The sequence below is a fragment of the Pongo abelii genome, chromosome 9 (assembly GCF_028885655.2).
Source record: "Pongo abelii isolate AG06213 chromosome 9, NHGRI_mPonAbe1-v2.0_pri, whole genome shotgun sequence".
Lineage (NCBI taxonomy): Eukaryota > Metazoa > Chordata > Mammalia > Primates > Hominidae > Pongo > Pongo abelii.
This window is the reverse complement of record NC_071994.2, coordinates 31,535,645-31,556,641: the sequence shown is the minus strand read 5'-3', so window position 1 is coordinate 31,556,641 and position 20,997 is coordinate 31,535,645. Positions and strand designations below refer to the sequence as shown.

General features: G+C 38.3%; 1 protein-coding gene across 2 annotated transcripts in view; it reads left to right on the top strand.

Annotated features, from left to right (window-relative positions):
- Positions 1-20,997, top strand: part of TRIM44 (tripartite motif containing 44) — a 162,898-nt gene that overhangs the window by 1,056 nt on the left and 140,845 nt on the right.

Sequence of the window (20,997 nt, the reverse complement as noted above, 5' to 3'; positions counted from 1 at the left end):
TTATTCACCCTTTTTGGTTAAACTCTTTTGAGAATCTGATGAAAGTTCTGGACTCTGACCTGAGAAAATACACACACAAAATCTAGTATACAATTTCTAGAAAACTGCAAGTTTCTGGTCTGTGGATCCCAGGTAAAGCATTTCTTGGGAGTTTTGACCCCACTTAGGCCAATTTCCACAGCATCACTATTGTTGAAACTGGTGCTTTGTGCTAGGGCTCTTGATAAGGCAATCTTTTTGCCTACTTGAAAACATGGGAAATAGGCTTTTGCCACATGAATCCAAGCAAGTGATACGTCTGCATCGAAAAGACTAACAAAATAGTTTTAATAGTAACTTCATATGTGCCCCGAGTTCATTTTAGATTCTTCGTGTTTGAGACTTAGTACAAAAGGAGGGTAAGAAGATGGAGGCCAAATTGGGGTGGGAGTGGAAGTTCCCATGTCCTCTGTCTGGATCTTTGTCTGTCGTGGACCTTACTGGTCCCCCAGAACAGTGGACACTTAGGAAATATTTGTTGAATGAATGAATTTGCAGACGATGCGCCTTTTATTCATATTGTGGATGTTTACTATCATTGAGAGAAACTGCTGGTGTTAATCGGGGAGGGAGGGGAAATTTTGAGTGGAGTGATCAGTTCATTAAGTAATCTGTATTAGTGAACATTGTCATATTATGGTGACTTTTGCTTCCCTGAATAGGGAATAGCTGGTATTGGGATAACAAATACCTTGAGAGTGAAGATCCTCTGTATTAGGTTTTCCCTTTTTTAGTCCCTATTTATAATTGTAAAATGCACATTCAGAAAATGTGTAAAAACTTACAGTCTAACAAATAATTATAAAACAAATACTGAGGTAGTCTCCATCCAGATTAAGAAATAGAACATTACTAGCAATATTGAAGCCTTTCCCCCATACCTTTTCCAATTATAACCATCTCTCTTCTGCATAAGTAAGCATAATCTTGACTTCTGTGATCATTTTCTTGCTTACCTTTATGCTTTTACTCCATATGTATGCATTCCTAAACTTATTTGAACTTGACACTATGGGTATCATATTTTTATCATGCATTCTTCTGGGTTTTGCTTCATTTTCTCAATGTTGTGTTTGTGAGAGTCATCCTATGAGTGGCTGTAGTTTATTCACTTTCATTACTATTTCGAGTTCCATTTTATGAGTATGCCACAAGTTATCTATTCTGTCATATATGGTCATTTGATTTGTTCCCAGGTTTGGGAGCGTCGGGCTGTTACAAACAATGTCAGTGTAAATATTCGTGGTCATGTCTCGGTGTACATTTAACATAAGTGGAATATAAACGCAGGAGTGAAATTGCTGTGTCAGAAGCTATGCATATCTTCAGTAATACTACATGTTGCCAACTATTTTCCAGAGTGGTTGTACCAGTTTGAATCACTATGAAGAATATATGAGAGTTCCTGTTGCTCTGTATCTTCAAAACTTGCTATTACCGTATTTTTCATTTTTGTCAATCTTGTGGCTGTGTAATGGTATTTTATTGTGGTTTTAATTTTCATTCCTCTGATTGCTAATGACTTTGAGGATCTTTTATATTTCCTCTGTGAAGTACCTAGTCAGTTCTTTTGCCCATTTTTCTATTGAGTTGTCTTTTCTCATTATATGAGTTTATATATATATATATATATTTTATTTTTTATTTTTTGAGATAGAGTCTTGCTCTGTTGCCCAGGCTGGAGTACAGTGGCTAGATCTCAGCTCACTGGAACCTGCGCCTCCCAGGTTCAAATGATTCTCCTGCCTCAGCTGTCTGAGTAGCTGGGATTACAGGCACACACCACCATGCCCAGCTAATTTTTGTATTTTTTTTTTTAGTAGAGACGGTTTTGCCATGTTGACCAGGCTGGTCTTGAACTCCTGACCTCAGGTGATCTGCCTGCCAAAGTGTTGGGATTATAGGTGTTAGCCACCGTGCCCAGCTATATATTTGTTTCTGATTTTTGTTTTTGTTCTTTCTATGTGGGTTGCAAATATCTTCTATGTGGTTTTTCTTTTTAAAAAAGTTGTGCCTTGAATAGAAGCTCTTCATTTTAATGTGGTAAAACTTATCAGTACTTTTCCTTATGGTTAGTGCTTTTTGTGTCTTGTTCTACTTAGTACTGATTTTTGTGTAGTAGAAGTAGGGGCGCAATTTCATTTTTTCTCCATACAGATAGCCAATTGCTGTTGCTGTATTTATTGAAAAGCCCTTCCTTTGTGCACTGATTTGCTGTCCCACTGTCATATATCAAGTGCCCATAATGTGTGTGAATGTGTTTCTTGGTTCTTCTGTTCTCTACCATTTATCTGTTAGTATATCCTTGTGTGAACAGCATGTTTTCTCAGTTATCATCCCTTTATAATATGTCTTAATATCTGGTAAAGCAGGTCCTTCCATCTTGTCCTACAAGAGTGTGTTGGCCAGTTTTGGCCCTTTACATTTCTTAGAATCATAGTATTAAAAAGCCTGCAGGAGTGTTTTTGGATATTAAATTTATAAGCCAATATAGGGAGAATTAATATCATTACAACATGAAGTCTTCTGATTCATTCATTTAGGTCTTTTTTATTGCTTCGCAGTAAAGTTTTATATTTTTTTCCTGAAAGATTTTTCACATCATTGTAAAATTTATTCCTAGATACTTCATAATTTTATAGTATTGTAGAAGATATGAGCCAGGCACAGTGGCTCACACCTGTCAGCTATATGGAAGGCTGAGGTGGGAGGATTGCTTGAGTCTAGGAGTTTGAGGCTGCAGTGAGTTATGATCCTGCCACTTCCCTCCAGCCTGGTTGACAGAGCAAGACCCTATCTCTAAAATAAAAATAAATGGTTTTAAGTTTTGTTTTCTAATTGAATATAGGAATGTGATTAACTTTTATATATTGATTTTTTTGTAATCTGTCTGCTGAATTATCTTACATATCCTAATAATTTATCTGTAGATTTATTCTACATACTTGATTGTATTTGTGAAGAGAGATACTTTTTGTTTGTTTCTTTTCAATCCTTATATCTGTTATTTGTTTTTTCTTGCCTTACTGCATTGGATAGCACCCTGAATATTATGTTGAATGGATGTGATTGGTGGGTATTCTGGCCTTGTTCCTAGTCTAGCAATGATTGATAACATTGCACAAATAAGTGATATGTTCTATGGTTTTTGAAAATAGATATGTTTTATCAGTTTAAAAAAATTCTAGTCCTGGTTTGCTAAGTTTTTCTGAATTTTGATTGGTTACTTAATATCAAATGCTTTTTTTGCATCTTTTGGGATCATGTGATTTTCTCTTTCACTGTGTTATGATGATGAATTACATTAATTGATTTACTTATTAAAGTTAATTTTAAAAATCAGTGATATGTTCATATGCCTCAAAAGCCTGTGCCCTTTTCACCTGATTCTTCTACCGGCTGTTGGTAACTACCTGTTTTTTTCTTAGAAACAGGATCTTACTCTGTTGCTCAGGCTGGAGTGCAGTGGTGAGCATAGCTCACTGTAATCTCAAATTCCTGGGCTTAAGCAGTCCTCCCACCTGAGCATCCTGAGTTACTAGGACTACAGGTGTCCCACCATGCCTGGCTAACTCTATTTTTTTATTTTGTAGAGATGGGTGTCTTGCTATGTTGCCCAAGTTGGTCTTGAACTCCTAGCCTCAAGCAGTCCTCCCGCCTCAACCTCCTACAGCTGTGGGATTACAGGCTGTGCCTGGCCAATAACAATTTTTATTAGTTTTTTGGTTACCCTTCAGGTGTGTGTTTCTGCAAATATAGGTGTGTGCATATATATGGTCTTACTTTCATCTCTTCGTATTTTTGTATTTTATAATTAAAGCAGAAAGACTAGCATTTCTGGGATATCCTTGACCCAACTTGGTCATAATGAAGTAGCCTTATGTTTTTGGATTTGGCTTATTAATAATTTATGTAGTTTTTTTTCATTTATATTTATGGGAGAAATTGGCCTATCATTGTTCTTTTACTGTTCTCATGAGATTTTGCTATCAAAGTTTGGCTTCATAGTCTGAGGCAGAGTGTGGTGTTTCTTATATATTCTTTCTCTCTTTTAATGGTCTGGAAGTATATGTGAAAGATTGAAATATTTCTTCCTAGAGTGATTGGTAGAACTGACCATGGAAGCCATCTATTCCTGGAGAGAGTGAAGGGGGAAGGGAGAGTTGGTTTATTATTGGTGCTTTGTTTTGTTTTGTTTTGTTTTTTGGTTTTACATTTTTTAACTGATCACCAACATTTTATTATTATTTTTAGTTTCAAACTTTTAAGTTCTGGGGTACATGTGCAGGATGTGCAGGTTTGTTACATAGGTAAACATGTGCCATGCTGGTTTGCTGCACAGATCATCCCATCACTTAGGTATTAAGCCCAGCATCCATTAGCTATTCTTTCTGATGCTCTCCTTCCTCCCACCCCCTATACACTGACAGGCTCCAGTGTATGTTGTTCCCCACCATGTGTCCATATGTTCTCATCATTCAGCTCCCACTTGTAAGTGAGAAGATGCAGCATTTGGTTTTCTGTTCCCTGCATTAGTTTGCTGAGGATAATGGCTTCTGGCTCCATCCATGTCCCTGCAAAGGACATGATCTGATTCCATTTTATGGCTGCATAGTATTCCATGGTATATGTACCACATTTTCTTTATCCAGTCTATCACTGATGGGCATTTAAATTGATTCAGTGTCTTAGCTACCGTGAATAGCACTGCAGTGAACATACACGTGCGTGTATCTGTATAATAAAATGATCTATTTTCCTTTGGGTGTATACCCAGTAATGAGATTGCTGGGTATTATTGTTTTACATAGTATTTTTGACTATGGACTCAATTTCTTTAATAGTCATAGGTCTGTCTAGGTTGTCTTATTTTTTCTTAGGTCAGTTTTGATAAATTACATTTTCTCAGACGTTTGTCCATTTTATGTAAATTTTCAAATGTGCTAGTATAAATTTGTGAATCCTAATTCTTTTTTTTTCATTCTGTAGCTGTCTTAGCTATTCCTTTAAGAACTGTAGGCATATTGATTGATAATCTGCCTCTGATAATTCTAGTATATAAAGACTTTGTGGACCTCTTTTTGCTGCTGTTTTTATTTTTTCATGTTTCATGTTTTTATTTCTTTTTGTGCTGGGTTCTGTGTAGCTGTGTAGCTTCTCATTGCCTTTTAAAAACTGCTTATGGGACTTTTCCAAATCTTGCATGAAGCTGCATACTTCGAGAGAGGATTTGAGTTTGATTCTGCTAAGGCCTGAGAGTACAACTTGTTTAGAGTCCCCTTCTACTAAATTAATTTCTTGAGGTTTCTTGGACCAAACTTTCAGGAGGACCTTGCCCACATCTTAGAGATTTTCTTTCATTTTTTTCCCCCTCTGTATTTTGTTAACCTCTCTACCTTCCCTTTTGGATGTTTGGATAGTGACAAGTTTAGTTTGCTTTTACTCTGAGATTTTTAGCAGAGTGAAAAGGTGAGAGGGTCTCAAGTCTATATGGAAAGGATCCCCTTTATTTATTTATTTATTTATTTATTTAGAGACGAAGTTTCGCTTTTGTCGCCCAGGCTGGAGTGCAATGGCTCCATCTTGACTCACTGCAACCTCCACCTCCCAGATTCAAGTGATTCTCCTACCTCAACCTCCTGAGTAGCTGGGACTGCAGGTGCCCACCACCATGCCCAGCTAATTTTTTGTATTTCTAGTAGAGATGGGGTTTCACCATGTTCGCCAGATTGGTCTTGAACTCCTGGCCTCAGGTGATCCACCTGCCTTGGCCTCCCAAAGTGCTGGGATTATAGGCATAAGCCACCACACCTGGCCAGAAAGAATCTCCTTTAAATGGTTTTTCTGTTTGTTTGTTTGTTTGTTGTTGTTGTTGTTGTTGAGATAGAGTCTCATTCTGTTGCCCAGGATTGAAAGCAGTAGCACAATCTTGGCTCACTGTAACCTCCGCCTCCTAGGTTCAAGCAGTTCTCCTGCTTCAGCCTCCCAAGTAGTAGGGACTACAGGTATGTGCCACCACGCCCGCCTGATTTTTTGTAGTTTTAGTAGAGACTGGGTTTCACCATGTTGGCCAGGCTGGTCTCTAACTCCTGACCTCAAATGATCCACTCGCCTTGGCTTCCCAAAGTGCTGGGATTACAGGCGTGGGCCACCATGTCTGGCCATCCTTTAAATGTTTTACTCTGAGCATGCCATAGGCTTTGCTTTCTGTTATCCCATACTCCCCTCACACCTCACTTTCTACTAACCAAATGCACAGCCTAGTTTCTTGGGCTCAGTATATGTTCTCAGATCAAGAACTGCTTCGTGTACTCTGCTTTTCGTAATGTTAGAACATTCCTAACTGAACTATAGACTTTACTGAATGTCACTAGTTTTTCCTCTTGATTAATTCTGTACCACAATTCTATCCAGGACTTCACATTACATTTCCTTGTTTTGGATGATCTTGATAGTATTAAGTAGTGCTAGTCAGGTATTTTGTAGAATGTTCCTTGATTTGGATTTGTCTGGTGTTTTTTCTTATGGTGAAACTGGAGTTACAAGGTTTTGGGAGAATATAATCTTTTACGCTTTGTTTTTTACACTTAGTATGTCTTGGAAATCACTCCATAGATTTGCTTCATTCTTCATGTATAGCAGCTGGAAATACTCCATTGAGTGTCATTAAATTCTTAATTTAAGATACCGTGTTTTTCAACTCTAGAATGTCAATTTGGTTATTTTTTTAGAGATCTATTTCTCTGGATCTTTTTGGGAATCATCCTTGATTATATGTTATATTTTTCTGATTCTTGTCATGTCTCACAGTTTTTCATTTAATGCCAGATGTTGTGTTTGAAGGAATTGTAAAGACTGGAGTAATATTTTCTTTATTCTCCTCAGAAAGAGCATGACATTTGCTCTGTTAGGTAGCTAGGGTGAGAAGCTGCTCATTTTGATTCAATAAAGATATGAGCTTGATGGCAGCTCTAGTTTCAGTTCTCTGGTTTCAGATGTTTTGAGTGCAATGTACATTTACTTATTGGCAAGAGAATATCTTGGAACAGTAAAAGTGGCTTAGTGGGATGATGGGCAAAAGAAGAGGATTGTTGTTATACTGCATTCATTCATTCAGCAAGTATTTATTGAGAATCAACTGAGTTTAGGTACTTTCTAAGTATTGGGAATATAGCAGTGAACAAAATGAAAGTCTGTACTTCTGTCAGAGCTTACATTCTGTTGGAAGGAAGTAGAAAAGAACAAATAAGCAAACGTGTAATAAGTATTATAAATGAAAAGTACAACATAATACAGGATTAGAGAGGGACAGGAAATATCCTCGCTCTACCACTTTTTGACCTTAGGCCAGTTATATTATAGTTTGTTCTTGTTTCTGTATTTCTAAAATGGGCATAATGATAAGAAATAAAATAGAACTTTTGTGAGAATGAAATGTCTTTGTGGGTGATTAAGAGACTTTAACAATGCTTAACACGTTAGTGCTCACTAAATGTTAGCTCTTCTTTTTATTATTAATATAAGGAGGCTAATTATACAAGTTTAGAATTGAGAGGAATTTGTACAATTTATGTTTTGATACCTCAGTGTTTAGCCAGGCTGTCAGTGGCTGGTATTGGCAGTAGAAGGCCAAGTTCTTGCCAAAGTCTGCTGACATTTAGAGAAAAAGCAAACTTCAGAGTAGGCCAGAATGAGCAGAAAAACAGGGTGATCCTACAGCAAGAGGGGATTAGGGATGGAGACAACCTGCTAGGCCAAATGGACTGAGTGAACCTCTTGAAGGGGAAAGATCAGCATTTAGTCACTTGAAGTACTGTTCTTTCTTTTCTCCTGGACGTTGCTGTATTGCAGTTTTGGTCAGTGGCATTTGGTCTCCAGCAGATTTTGTGGGTCGAAGTTTGAACTGAGCCTAGTCTTTAGCTTTATCCTAGAAAAATAGTTATGCAGCCCAATTTATGACTTCTTACCTGAGTCATGACTTGTCATCTCAGATATGTGGGATTCTCTTACTCTGACCATAATTTCTGTCTATGAAAATGGGTCACTGGATCTGACAAAGGAGCTTGATCTGGCTTATGGATTTATTCATATGAAAATTCTTACATTGTCAAGGGAATTTGCATTCAGAGCTACATTTAATGAATTTTTATGTTGAACAATAAAAGTGCTTTAGATATACTCAGTAGTCTAGTAATTTTTAAAATTATTTTGAACACAACCTACAGTAGAAGAAATATATTTTATACTGTGATCTCCTTTATACACACAGCCACCCACTACACATACCCTTTTAACTCAAATGGAATACCATTTGCCTTACTACATACGATATGTTCTGTTTCTCTTCTATTCTGTTAAAAAATTCTGGACACTCCCACTAAATTGATTTCATGGTACACTAATGTGTCATGTCCTGTGGTTTGAAAACCACTTGTCTAGTTTACCCCAAGATCACCTGAAGAAAAGGTAGAGTCTTACAAAGTGGCAAAGGGAGAAGTGGTTGGCAGAATTCAGTAAATATATAGCATTTGTGGAGTTCTTAACATGGCTTTTCTAGACAGATCCAAAGGGTTTTAAGACACACCCTTTGCTTTTAAGATGGATATTTGGGGAGAATGTTTGGTTAAGTGATAAGAGGAACAACTGCTTGGGGAGTGACTGAGGAACATTGGTGTCTGGGTGAATGGGAGGATATAGCTGTGATTCTCGAGGGGCTGGAGGTATGCCATAGTGTATTCCATAGTGGTCAGTGAATCTGGCTTTTCAGTCAGCTCATAGAAGAAGCTCTCACAGGGAGACAGAAGGTTGAAGGTTTGCTGTAATGTATCTATTTATATTTTTTATTTTTTATTCTTGCTGAAGAGATATAGGTCACCTTCTAATTAGAGTTTGTAGCACTGGCATACATAGTGGTTCAACCAGTGTCTTATTTATTTGTACAGAATAAGACAAAAGCTAAGACCAAGGTAAAGGGGATGGCAAGCTGTCATTAGTTGGAGCCACCCCTGCATAGTTCTGTAGAAAGTTTATGTGAGGCCTGCAGTTCTGGGATTTCCAATCAAAATGTACTTTCTTAACCTGTAAAAAGTCTTGGAAGTATGCAGTGAACTAGACAGATAGGGCTCTAGCTTTTTGGAATTCACTCTCTACAGTGGGAAAGAAATAGTAGAGTAATTTTGGATGGTGTTATATGCTATGAAAACAATAAATCATGGTAACGTAAGAATGAGTTGGTGTGGCAGGATAGGTTACTTTTTGATAAGATGTGTTATAGAAGGCATCTCTGAGCATATGACATTGGGCGGAGACCTGAATTATGACATCCTGTGAAGATCTAGGGAAATTTTCTTATTGTGTTACCATTCGATGCTACTGTATAGAGTCCAGTGATTTTATTCATGGCAGAGACAATTGGTTTGGTGTATATGAACAACTCCTTATAGAAGGGTTAGTTGGCTCTGTAAATGAGAGAATGGCATTGTTCTAGCAATTGAATGTGTTGTTAGCACAGATGAAAATACTGCTCTATGGAGGGAATATGAGATTATTTTACATTAGTTAGATTTTTCAGGGGATTTAACATTGATGGTGATAGAGCTTCATTAAAGAACTAGAGTGCTTAGCCAGTGGTCTGAACAATCCACTTTTGAGAGAAAAGGTCCAGGCTTTCTCTATTCTCTCTCCTAAAAGTCTGGTACCCTCTTTTTCTCTTTCCTGGCCTTTCAATCAAAATAGGATGAGTTCATAGGCATTTTATGCTGTTAGGCAATTGATTTTTTGGGTAAGGTTGCTGATGCAGTAGGCTTATTCTTAGGCTCCTCTGGTGATAAAGGACTCTTGAGCCTCTGTCACCATTGTCTTGACCACAACTCTTGACAGGGAGGTTGCCCTGCCTGCCTGTTCATTGACATACCCACCTTTTCTCTCTGCTTGCATCTAACCCTGAGAAGCCAGAGATTCATCTGTATCATGAATCTCTCCACTTTCATCTAACCCTGAGAAGTCTGAGAAGCCAGAGATTCATCTGTATCAGTGCCTCGTATGTGTTCTGCTTGAAGTTATAGTTCAGTCTGAGAGGACCAGCTGAGTTTCCTGCTCTTATTATTGTTTTAATATTCAGAACCAGGGGCTAAACTTGTTAGGTGGCAGTAAGGAACACAGATGCTCATGGACCTTTCAGAATAGGAGACGTATTATAGACAATGGATGAAACAGAAGCTTTAGTCTTGATATGGGGAGTAGAGATGAGAATGGGGTAAGAAATGCAGAAGCCTGGCTCTGGGGGAGTTGAATCTTGTGTGTTTGAGTGGGGGAGAGAGAGAGAGAATTTGCGTGTGTGTGTGTGTGTGTGTGTGTGTGTGTATACTCATGCGCACACGTGTTTGCATGTATGTATATATCACTATGATAGGATCAAGCCAACATTTCATCAGGTGCAAAAAAAATCAATATTGATGCCCTTTTTAAATGTCAGAAAACTGATCAAGAATGAAAAAACCAAAACCAACCAATCAAACAAAATTTCCCAAATATACCAAAGGCTCAATCCACAATTTACGGCAAATAACTCTATGGGCAGTGACTTTGATGTATACTATAATGTGCTAGATTATTTTTGTTGAACATTTATATATTAAACCCACTTCAGGTGGGTTTAGTTAGTTTTTGGTAAGGTAATAATTGGTTTTTAACATCAATAAGAAGATTAGCAAATACATTCATTATAGTATGTCCAAACTATAACATATAGCTGGCTTTCATTTTAGAGAATGATATTTTATTTGTTTAAACTAATTTTATTCATCTGAATAATTTTGGAGCACTTATTATGGTGAACTGTGTGGTGGATACTAAGAAGAATAAGCAAAGTTTCCAACTTCAGGAAGCTTACAGCCTAATAGGAAAGAGAGTCTTTTCACATGCTTATTTGTGTGTATTAGAGAAAAGGTACAAATAGTATGCTATGGAAGTGGAGAGAAAAGAGAAATTGATATCACTGGAGGGCATGGAGCCAGGAATAGATTCTTAGAGGAAGGAGTCTTTGAGATAGGCCTTGAAAGATGGGTAGGGTGTTACTAGGTAGATATAGGCTTTGAGGTATCCTTCTCTGTGTTCCCATTATAACAGCCTGTGAACATTTATTGTAGCACTAAATACTGTGTACTATGTCATGTTATTTCTTTCCATGTCTTTCCCTGGTGGGTTGTAAACTCTTTAAGGCTAGAACCATATGTTATTCATCTTTGTATTCCCAGCACCTAGCACAGTGCCTGCTGGATGGTAGATGAACATGAAATATGTGATAGGAAGTATAATAATCTTGTCTAGTTCCAGGGCGTTAATGAAGAACTGAGAGAGTATTGCATAGTTGTTGTAGATCAGTATTTACATTGGGATTAATTTGACTGCATCTAAAATAATGAAATAATTTGGAAAAATCCAAAATAACCACTCCCACATGATGTTTATTTCTCTGTCACATAAAATAACTTTGGGTGTAGGCAGTCTAAGGTTGGCGTGGCAGAACCATGAAGTTACCAGAAATTTAGGCTCTTTTCAGCTCCATTCTGACATCCTTACTGTGTCATGGACCAAGATGACTGCTGGAGGTCCAAGTTCCAGAATGACAGACATAGAAAAGTGAAGAAGGGCACACCCCTCTATTTTTGTTTGTTCATTTGAGACGGAGTGTCACAATGTCGGCTCACTGCAACCTCCACCTCCCGGGTTCAAGTGATTCTCCTGCCTCAGCCTCCCAAGTAGCTGGGATTACAGGTGCCTGCCACCCCGCCCAGCTAATTTTTGTATTTTTAGTAGAGACGGAGTTTCACTGTTTTGGCCAGGATGGTCTCGATTTCCTGACCTCGTGATCTACCCACCTCAGCCTCCCAAAGTGCTGGGATTACAGGCATGAGCCATCGCGCCTGGCCGGGCACACTGCTCTATTTTAAAGGGAACTCTTGAGAAGTTGTACACATTGCTGCTTATGTTTCTTTGGCCAGAACTCAATACCCTGGCCTTATCTAGTTGCAAGGGAGGCTGGGAAACAGTCATTTCTTCAGGCCACAGCGTGTCCAGCTAAAAGCTGAGGTTCTTTTACTAAGGAAAAATGGGAGAAGAATATTGAAGGACCAAATAGTCTTTGACCCAGTTGGCTTTGCAGTCTGTTTTTGAGTCTTAGCTCTTCCACCTACTAACTGTATAATGTTGAGTAATTCACTCAGCCTCTGAGTCTTGGTTTCTTCTTCTGTAACATGAGCTAAGTAATTGTTTCTCCTTATTGAGTTATGATGAGAAACAAACAGGATCATAGATGTAAAGAGTTTAGCACAGTGCCTGGAATATCATAAGCCCTCAGCAATGGGTTGCTCTTATTCTTATTACTGTTATAAAGCCATCTAAGGTTCTATTCTGAGTTCCTTTCCAGACAAGTTAGTCTGGCAGCAGTAGAAGTTCTGGACACCAAGTTTCTTGGGTGCAAACTGTTCATCCCCCTCTCCTTCTGTTCCTTCTGCCTGCCCTAATCTGGTGGGTAGATAGGCTGGAGAAAAACTTGTCTTTGGAGAAGAGGCTTCTGTATATTTCAGTGTCCTGCTGGTGCCTTATGCACTAGCTAACCAAAACACAGCTGGTAGGTCTAATTTAGGTTGACAAGTCTTGCTGGTTGTCCTCTTTAGATTCTGTTTTACATTCCGAACTGTGGGAAGTTTTTATAGAAGCAGAGGGGAGGTGGGGACAATATACTCTCTACTTTCTGGTTGGAAAATAGCCTTCATTTTCTTTCTAGTAGGCAGTCATGGGGAGAGATGTAAGGTTAAGTTTATATAGGCACCCCTACTATTTTCCTCTGTGAGTTTTGAGTGTGTGTGTGAACCCTGGCAGGCTCTAACCTGTGTTGATTGGTAGACTCTGACTTCATGTGTATGAATAATGAAAATGCTAATCTTTGGCCGAGGTTATAAAACCAAGAGAATCTAGAAACTTTTGTCTGTTGTTGAATTTTTGAGACTGTTTTTGTCTGTTGTTGAATTTGAGACTGTTGTTTTGAGACTGTTGTTGAATTTTGTCTGTTGTTGAATTTTGTTTGAATTTCCAGAGATATGAGAAAAATAACAAATAGCTGTCATTTGTTGAGTGGTTTGTGGCCAGGTCCTTTTCATATATGGTTTCATTTGATCCTTAATAAAATTCCACGATAAGCTATGTTGTTATGTTTTCCATTTTATATATGAGAACACTCAAAAGAGGTTAAGTTTTGCTGACAGTTACTTAGCTAGCAACTGTAAGGACTGGGATTTGAATCCAGGCCTGACAAAGTACATATTCTTTCCACCATTCCATTTTGCCTCTACAAATTTGATTACTCCCTCTCATATTTCATCTAAGTTGTACTGACACGTTATCCTTATGTTTATTTTCTGTATGAAGGCATTTAATAGATGAATACTTTCTGAATATCCTAAAACTATTTTCCCCTTCTCTTTGTTCTTCTTTCTATATATTATATATAATTTTAATTAGTAACAGCTTTTTTAAATTTTGTTCTATTCAGCACTTCTGTAGGTCAATACCTGATACTTAGTAGTCACTCAATGTATTGTTATTTAATTAATAATAACAACAGAAATTATAACTAACATTTATTGAGAACTTAGCTTGTACCGCTTCTCTAAACTTTCTGCATATTCTTTCATTTAATGTTTACCACAATTCTTTGAGGTATAGTATTTCTTGAGATAATTTTATATATTATTTGAAGTTAGTGGCATGTTTTTTTCTTTTGATCTATTTATTCATTCAACATATGTTTATTGAAGGCTTAAAATTTGCCAGGTGGAGTATTTTGGCCAGTAGGGAACCAACAAGAAGCAACTCTAAGTCATGGAATTTATAATCTTTGGGCAAAACAGACAGTAAGGAAGTTAAATAATAAGTGATATTTTAAATAATGATAAGTACTATGAATAAACAAACTGGGGAAGGAGATAGGGAGTGACTGGGATGTGGGAATAAGAGGGAAGCTTTTTAAGGATCTGAGGACTTTTTGAACTACTGACCTGGGTGTAGTTAGAGCCAGTGATGAGAAGCTCTAGGAGCATTGTGGTTCAACTGAAGGGAACAGCAAGTGTAAAAGCCCTGAGATAGAACAAGTTTACTAAGGGGATAAAATGAATGGCTGGAGTATAATCAGTAGGGGTGGGGTAGGGGTTGACTAGTAGATGAGGTCAGATTACCAAGTAGGCTGTGGTAAGGATTTTGGGTTTTATTCTAAGTAGTCATAGACTGTTTAAGTAAGAGAGTAAATGATCTGATTTATACTCTTAAAACTTCTCTTTGGTTCCTATGTGGAGAATGGGCTGTTGGGTAGCAAGAGTGGGAGCAGTATTGCTGCTTGTACTAGGTTGGGAATAGTGGACAATACGATAGTGAAGAATACATGCCAACTGGATATGGCATATATTTTAGAGTTAGGCCTAAAAAGACTTGCTGATGGATTTTTTTTCAGACCCAAGAATGACTTTGAGTCTGACAACTAAAAGTGATGGCTTAGTGTAGGAGTGGGTTTGGAGTTAGAAAATGAAGTAATATAAAGGAGATGGTAAAAATTTTCGTACATGGGATGGTGATACTAAAATTTAATTTCATTTCCTTTTGACAAAACTTTGCTTTCTGATTTGATTCCTTAGGAGGACTTCTTCTCCCCTCCCCCTCCCCTCTCCCCGCTCCTCCCCCCTTCTCCTCTCCCCCCTCCCTCCCCTCCCCATTCTCTTAGACAGTGTCTCACTCTGTTGCTCAGGATAGATTGCAGTTGATTTCCGCCCACTGCAACCTCCACCTCCTGGGTTCAGGTGATTCTCATGTCTCAGCCACCCAGGTAGCTGGGAATACAGGCATGCACTACCGTGCCCAGCTTATTTTTGTATTTTTAGTAGAGATAGGGTTTCTCCATCTTGGCCAGGCTGGTCTCGAACTCCTGGCCTCAAATGATCCACCCGCTTTGGCCTCCCAAAGTGCTGGGATTACAGGTATGAGTCACTGCGCCTGACCAAGGAGGACTTCTGTATTCCATCTTCTGATCCTTTTCCACGATTTCTCCCAGACAAGACCTTCTGGTAAAATGACTAAGTTGGGTTGATTTTGTTTTGTTTTGTTTTGTTTTGTTTTAGAAGAATGATATCAACACAAGCCAATGGAATAGGGAGGAAAACACCCCAACACAGATAGCTAGTATTCTTTCTGAACTCAACATCTTCTGATTGATTCTTTGTAATAATAGAATTCAATATTCAGGAGCCAGTTTAGGATATTTATGTGGCTTATATTTACATTTTTGCTGACACGTGACTTTTCTTTTGGGTGCCTAGCTGGTTATTGGCATTAGACTAGACTGACTTCCATGAAAGTGCAGAGACCACTTGTCAAGGAATTCTTCTTCCTATTCTGATGCCACTGCTACCTGCCATATTCTACTTTTGCTTCTACCCTTTACCCATTTTTAAGGCATGTTTCCATTAGTATGAAATGTTATTTCTGTGTTTTGGGGTGGATGGATATGAATGTATCAGGTAATATGTACTCCTTTGAAGAAAGGCACCCCAATTTTCATGGTGTTCAAACACAAGGAAGCTTAGAGGTAGAAAACTTTTAGAATTGCTTCCAGGGATAGCAACTTCAGATATCTACCAGAAAGGTAATGTAAACAAGAGAAGCAAGCCAAGGTAACTGGCAAAGTTGAGAGAGCTTGCTTTGCCTAAAGTGAGTAGTTGCTACTCAGCTTCAGCCAATTTCTGCTGTATGGGAATGGGAGCCCATTACAGTCATACCCTTTGAATTTACAAAAGAAGCTAGAAATCTTTATTTTTATGTCATATGTCCTAATTTTTAAATGCTAGCAACTAACTTAAAACTCTTAGTGGATGTGTGGGACAACACTCTAAAAGCCAAAGAAAATAGTTCTGTAGGCCTCAGGCTGTGGATATATAGCTTTTGATCTGGTCCATCTTCCTCATTTACAGTTGGAAAAACAGAAACCCAGGGATCTAAAATGACTTTTCCAAGCCCACACAAGCAGTTGCTGGCAGTGCTAGTAGTAAAACCTGGGTCTCCTTTCTCTTTGTGCAATGCTCTTTACATTTGGAATGTTAATTGTTTTTGAGGATGTGAGAAAAGCTAATGTCATGTACAGCCCAAATTTTATATCGTTTTGAGGATTTCAGACCCCCTGAAATCCATACATGAATATCAAGTAAAGAACCTTCTCTTGAATCTGCTGGTCCATATGTTTGCAGTGTCAAAGGAAAAGGCCCCAGTATTTACATTTAGGCAAACTCATAGGAAGAAGCACTGGAAGCAGGAGACCTTGGCCCTCTTGGTCAACTTCTGCCTCTCTCCCTGCCTTACTGCCTGCCTTTTTTTGTTTGTTTGTTTTTTAGTCTGCTATATCTTAATTATGCAATTAATAGGACTATATTTAACTCTAAAATCCTTCTATCCTAAGTACCAGTCCCAGCAATAGTTGCTTTTCTAATATTCTACATACCTATATCACTCATAGAAAGTAATAATTTTTTAAAAAAATATATTTATTACATGTACCATTTTGCAAGTTTTTTTTTAAAAAAAAATTCAACAATATGTCATGCCTTGTATCCAGGTACTTACAACCTACCTCATTCTTTTTATTTGCTATGTCATATTCCACAGTGTGTTAATTCCATGATTTATTTAGCCACCCACTATTTATGAATCCTTGGGGTGTTTACAGATTTTTAGTATTACAAACAGTCCTGCAATAAATACTTTGTACATGCATCCTCGACACAGATGCTAGTCTTCCTCAAGAGGAAAGGAGAAGTGGATTGGTAGGCATGTGATTTCAGAGTGGCAGTTATTTTATATATCCATCAACAACATATGGAAGTCACCAATTTCCCCAGGGCCTAACACTTGCTGTTATGAGATTAAAATTTATTTCAGGCTGATGGGTAAGAAATTATATTTTAATCATGAGTGAGGTTGAGCATCTTTTGCATGTTTTGATGTGTTTGCATTTCACATTTCTATTTTTTTTTAAGACAGGGTCTTGTTTTATCTGTTCATTTTTTTTGGAGATTTCTTTTGGGTTTATTTGGCCTTTTCTTACTGATGTATAGAAATTCCTTATGTGTTTTTTCTGTATTCTTGATACCAATGTATATGTTATAAATCTTTTTCATTTAGATCTTTCTGATCTTGGTTTTGTCACTGACCAGCTCTGTGATTTTGGGGACATTGTTTGACATCCACAATGCCATTTTTGTCCATTGTGAAGGAGAATACACTGCCTTTTAGTTATTGTATTATTGTGAAATGCCAGTGAAAGAGTATAAGCGCTCTGAGCTTTGGGTTCGTTTGATTTTCACCAGCCATTTTTCTCATCTGTAAAGTGAGAATACACTGCTTTTTAGTGAAATGCCAATGAAAGAGCATATGAAAGTGCTTTGGAGACTAAAGAATACCTTCACATGTACAGCATTTTGTCCTTTGGTTTTATTATGACTCATCCCTAGGAGATGGCTTCTGTGAAGCGTCCTACGCTTCTACAGATTAATCAAATTCTGAGTGGTGGGTGTTACAACGTAGCACTTGTCTCTTTTTATTCTACACCTTCTTAGGGGAGGAACAAGGTACATAAACAAGATATGCTCACATTGAACTCCTGTGTTCTTGGAATGCATTGGGTGGGATGGAGGTGGAGAAGTACAGATAGCAGGAGAATCTTACCACTTTGCTAGTCATGGTATGTGCCCCCAGGATTGACAGTCATTTCTAAAAATGGAACCAAATGTCTACAAGGTTAGAATTAGGCTGCATTTTCTTACTATCCTGGTTCACTTCTCAATTAGAACTCAGGTTTCAGAGGCAGCTGTTCTGTTCCACTATCTTTTCTGTTCACTAGTTCCCTAGCTAGGGAACAAATGAGGATATAATCTCCTGTCTGGCTATCTTTTGACTAATGGCTGTCCTCAACAAACAAATAATTAACCGAAACATGGTACTATTCTATGGTTTGGGGATACTCAGACTCAGATACCACCACCCTTAGACCCAAACAACCCCATGCCCCTGACCTATCCTGACCTATGTCCCATACTTTTTTTTTTTTCCTTGAGATGCAGTCTCACTCTGTCACCCAGGCTGGAGTGCAGTGGAGTGATCTTGGCTCACTGTAGCCTCTGCCTCCCAGGTTCAAGCGATTCTTCTGCCTCAGCCTCCCGAGTAGCTGGGCTATGTCCCATGCTTTTGAAGACCCCTCCTGTAGCCATGCCTGTCCCATTCCGTACCACTCTTCAAGTACCTAGCTACCCAAGAATTACCTGGTAAAATGTCCTGAGCTTGCTTCCAGGGCCTGCAGAGCCTCTTCCTAAGTCCATCTACCTGAAGATGGACCAGTTTCTGATACATGTATCCCTAGGTCCCACATGTGTATCATGGGTGACCAAGAGGGGTATTCTCAGCTTGGACATGCTAGCTTGAACACCTGTGCACAAGGCCCCTTGGGGTGCAGGAAGGGACTGGAATGTGGGGAAAGTGGTGGGAGTGGATTGGGGCCAGAGTCCTCCATCTGGACTCTTGCCCCAGCTCTGCAGCTGTCAGGGTCAGGTCTGCCCCGAGGAGTCTCTCCCTTCTGACCAACTGCTTATTTTATAGATTTTTTAAAAAGCCTTTGGGAAAGGTTTTCTTCACCACTGATTTAGAGACTGAGTATAGCAGGCTCATCATAGAGCCCAGTTAATCTTGGTGAATAATTCACAGAGAGTGGGATGGGGAGGTGGAACAGGTGAGTTTCCTGAAGGGAGGCTCTCTTAAGTTGCCTCTCCTCTGTCTCTTCCCTGGTTAGGCGATGCTGCTGATGCTTTGTGACAAGTAGGAAGGATTCTGCTGACACACTGAATTTTTATGAAAGAAGGCTAAGGGTTCCCTTATCCATCCACACGAGGCACATCTGCTTGCAGACAGGCTGTCTGCTCCTTAGGGATTCCTTCGTTGTCGTTTTATTCTTTTCTGAACGTTTTAAGGCACAGTTTGGTGTATTCCTTTCTGTTCTCTAGAGCCAGGGGGAAAGTCATAATATATCAGAGCTCTTGCCGAACAGCTTAAAATGGGCGCTGGCAGCTGGGATGTGGGGGAAGAGAGCTTTCCAGGGACAAGTGACCTGCTTGTTCAGCCAATGAGAAGCAGGTTAGAGGAATGATATCACCAGACAGGCTTTATTGTCTGATCATCTCGTAAAAGCAGGATTGTTTCTGGCAACTTAACCCTTTCTTAGGCACTTCAGGTCTCACCTGCTTCCTGGTATATGACCTCTAAGTTCCTTTTGTCAGTTGTCTGCTATGAGACCACAGAGATTAAAGACTAAAATTAGTGGAGGATATAGGGGAGTTGTAAACCATCATTTTAAAAAATAGAACTTATTAAAATTTAGAACCTTTGCTAAAATGGAAATGTGATCTAAGCTGTGTTTGGAGAACACATCTAAAGTAGATATTGGTTGTAGTCATGTTGTGTCTGATGTTTACTGTGTAGACTTGAGAGGCAAGAGAGGTCAGAGGGGGGAAAATTGACCCTTTAGTATATTTTAATTTATATAGTGGAATCTTATTAGGTATTTCCTATTTTAGAGGAATTGAAATTAGTTCAGTTCTGTAAATTTGGAAGATATGTTATCATGGATCCAGAGGCCAATTTTGAGTAAGAGATATTTGCAGTATCTGTTTATTCTTGTACTTCTTTGTTGTCCCTACCCCATAGAAATGACAGTGATTTTACCTCTTTGTGCTTCCTTTCCCTCATTGGTAAAATGAATGTTCCTACCTATCTGATAGAGTTGTTGAGATAAGAAAATAAATGAATTCCTGTGATTTTAGATTGTCCTATATATAATATAATGTATTATTATTATGGCATTCATGTCTTGAGATTTTATGTTCATTTATTGATTTGTTCAGACTTTTTACAACATCTAGATGCTAGGCATAAGAGATACAGGGATATAAAAAAATACAGTTCTTACCCTTAAGGAACTGAAAATATCACGAGGGAGACAGATAGTAATAAAACTGTTTCATACTTCCTTTTTTATTTACCATGTGCCAGGCTCTGTTCTGAGTACCTTGACATACATTAACTAATTTGATCTTACTACAGTCCTGTGAAATAGACAGTTATTGGCTCTATTTTACAGATAAAGAAATTGAGACAGAGAGAGGCTAAGTAACTTGCCTAAGGTCATACAGCTCTAGTCTGTGCTCTAAATCTGTACTGACCAATATAGTAGTCACTAGTCACATGTGGCTTTGGAGCACTTGTAATGTGGCTGGTTTAAATTGATTAGGCTGTAATTGTGAAATACTAGATTTCAAAGACCTAGCATGAAAAAGAAATCTCATATTGAAATTACATGTTGTAATGATATTTTGAATATACTGAGTTAAGTAAAATATATCAAAATCAATTTTACTTTTTAATTGTGGCAATTATAAAATTATATACATACGCTTGCATTTGGGGCTCACATTAGTCTTTTATTGAACTGTGCTATTCTAAATCATTATACTGTAATAATAGTAATAGCATATGAAATTTTTGAGCACTCACTGTGTGCCACATACTGTGCTAATATCTTTTAAAACACTTTCAGTTAGGCCCCAAAATAGCCCAGTTTATTATCACTATTTTATAGAAGGGGGAGAAGGTTTTGAGACATTTAGTAATTTGCCTGAAATTAATCAACTAGTTAATGGCAAATCCAAAATTGGAACTGTATATGTCTGACTCAAAAACCTGTGAGTTTTATGGTTTTTCTTGGTCTTGAACTCTTGGCCTCAAGCAATGCTCCTGCCTCAGCCTCCTGAGTAGCTGAAATTACAGGTGCAAGCTACCACACCCAGTTAAAAAACCTGTATTCTTAATCAGCAC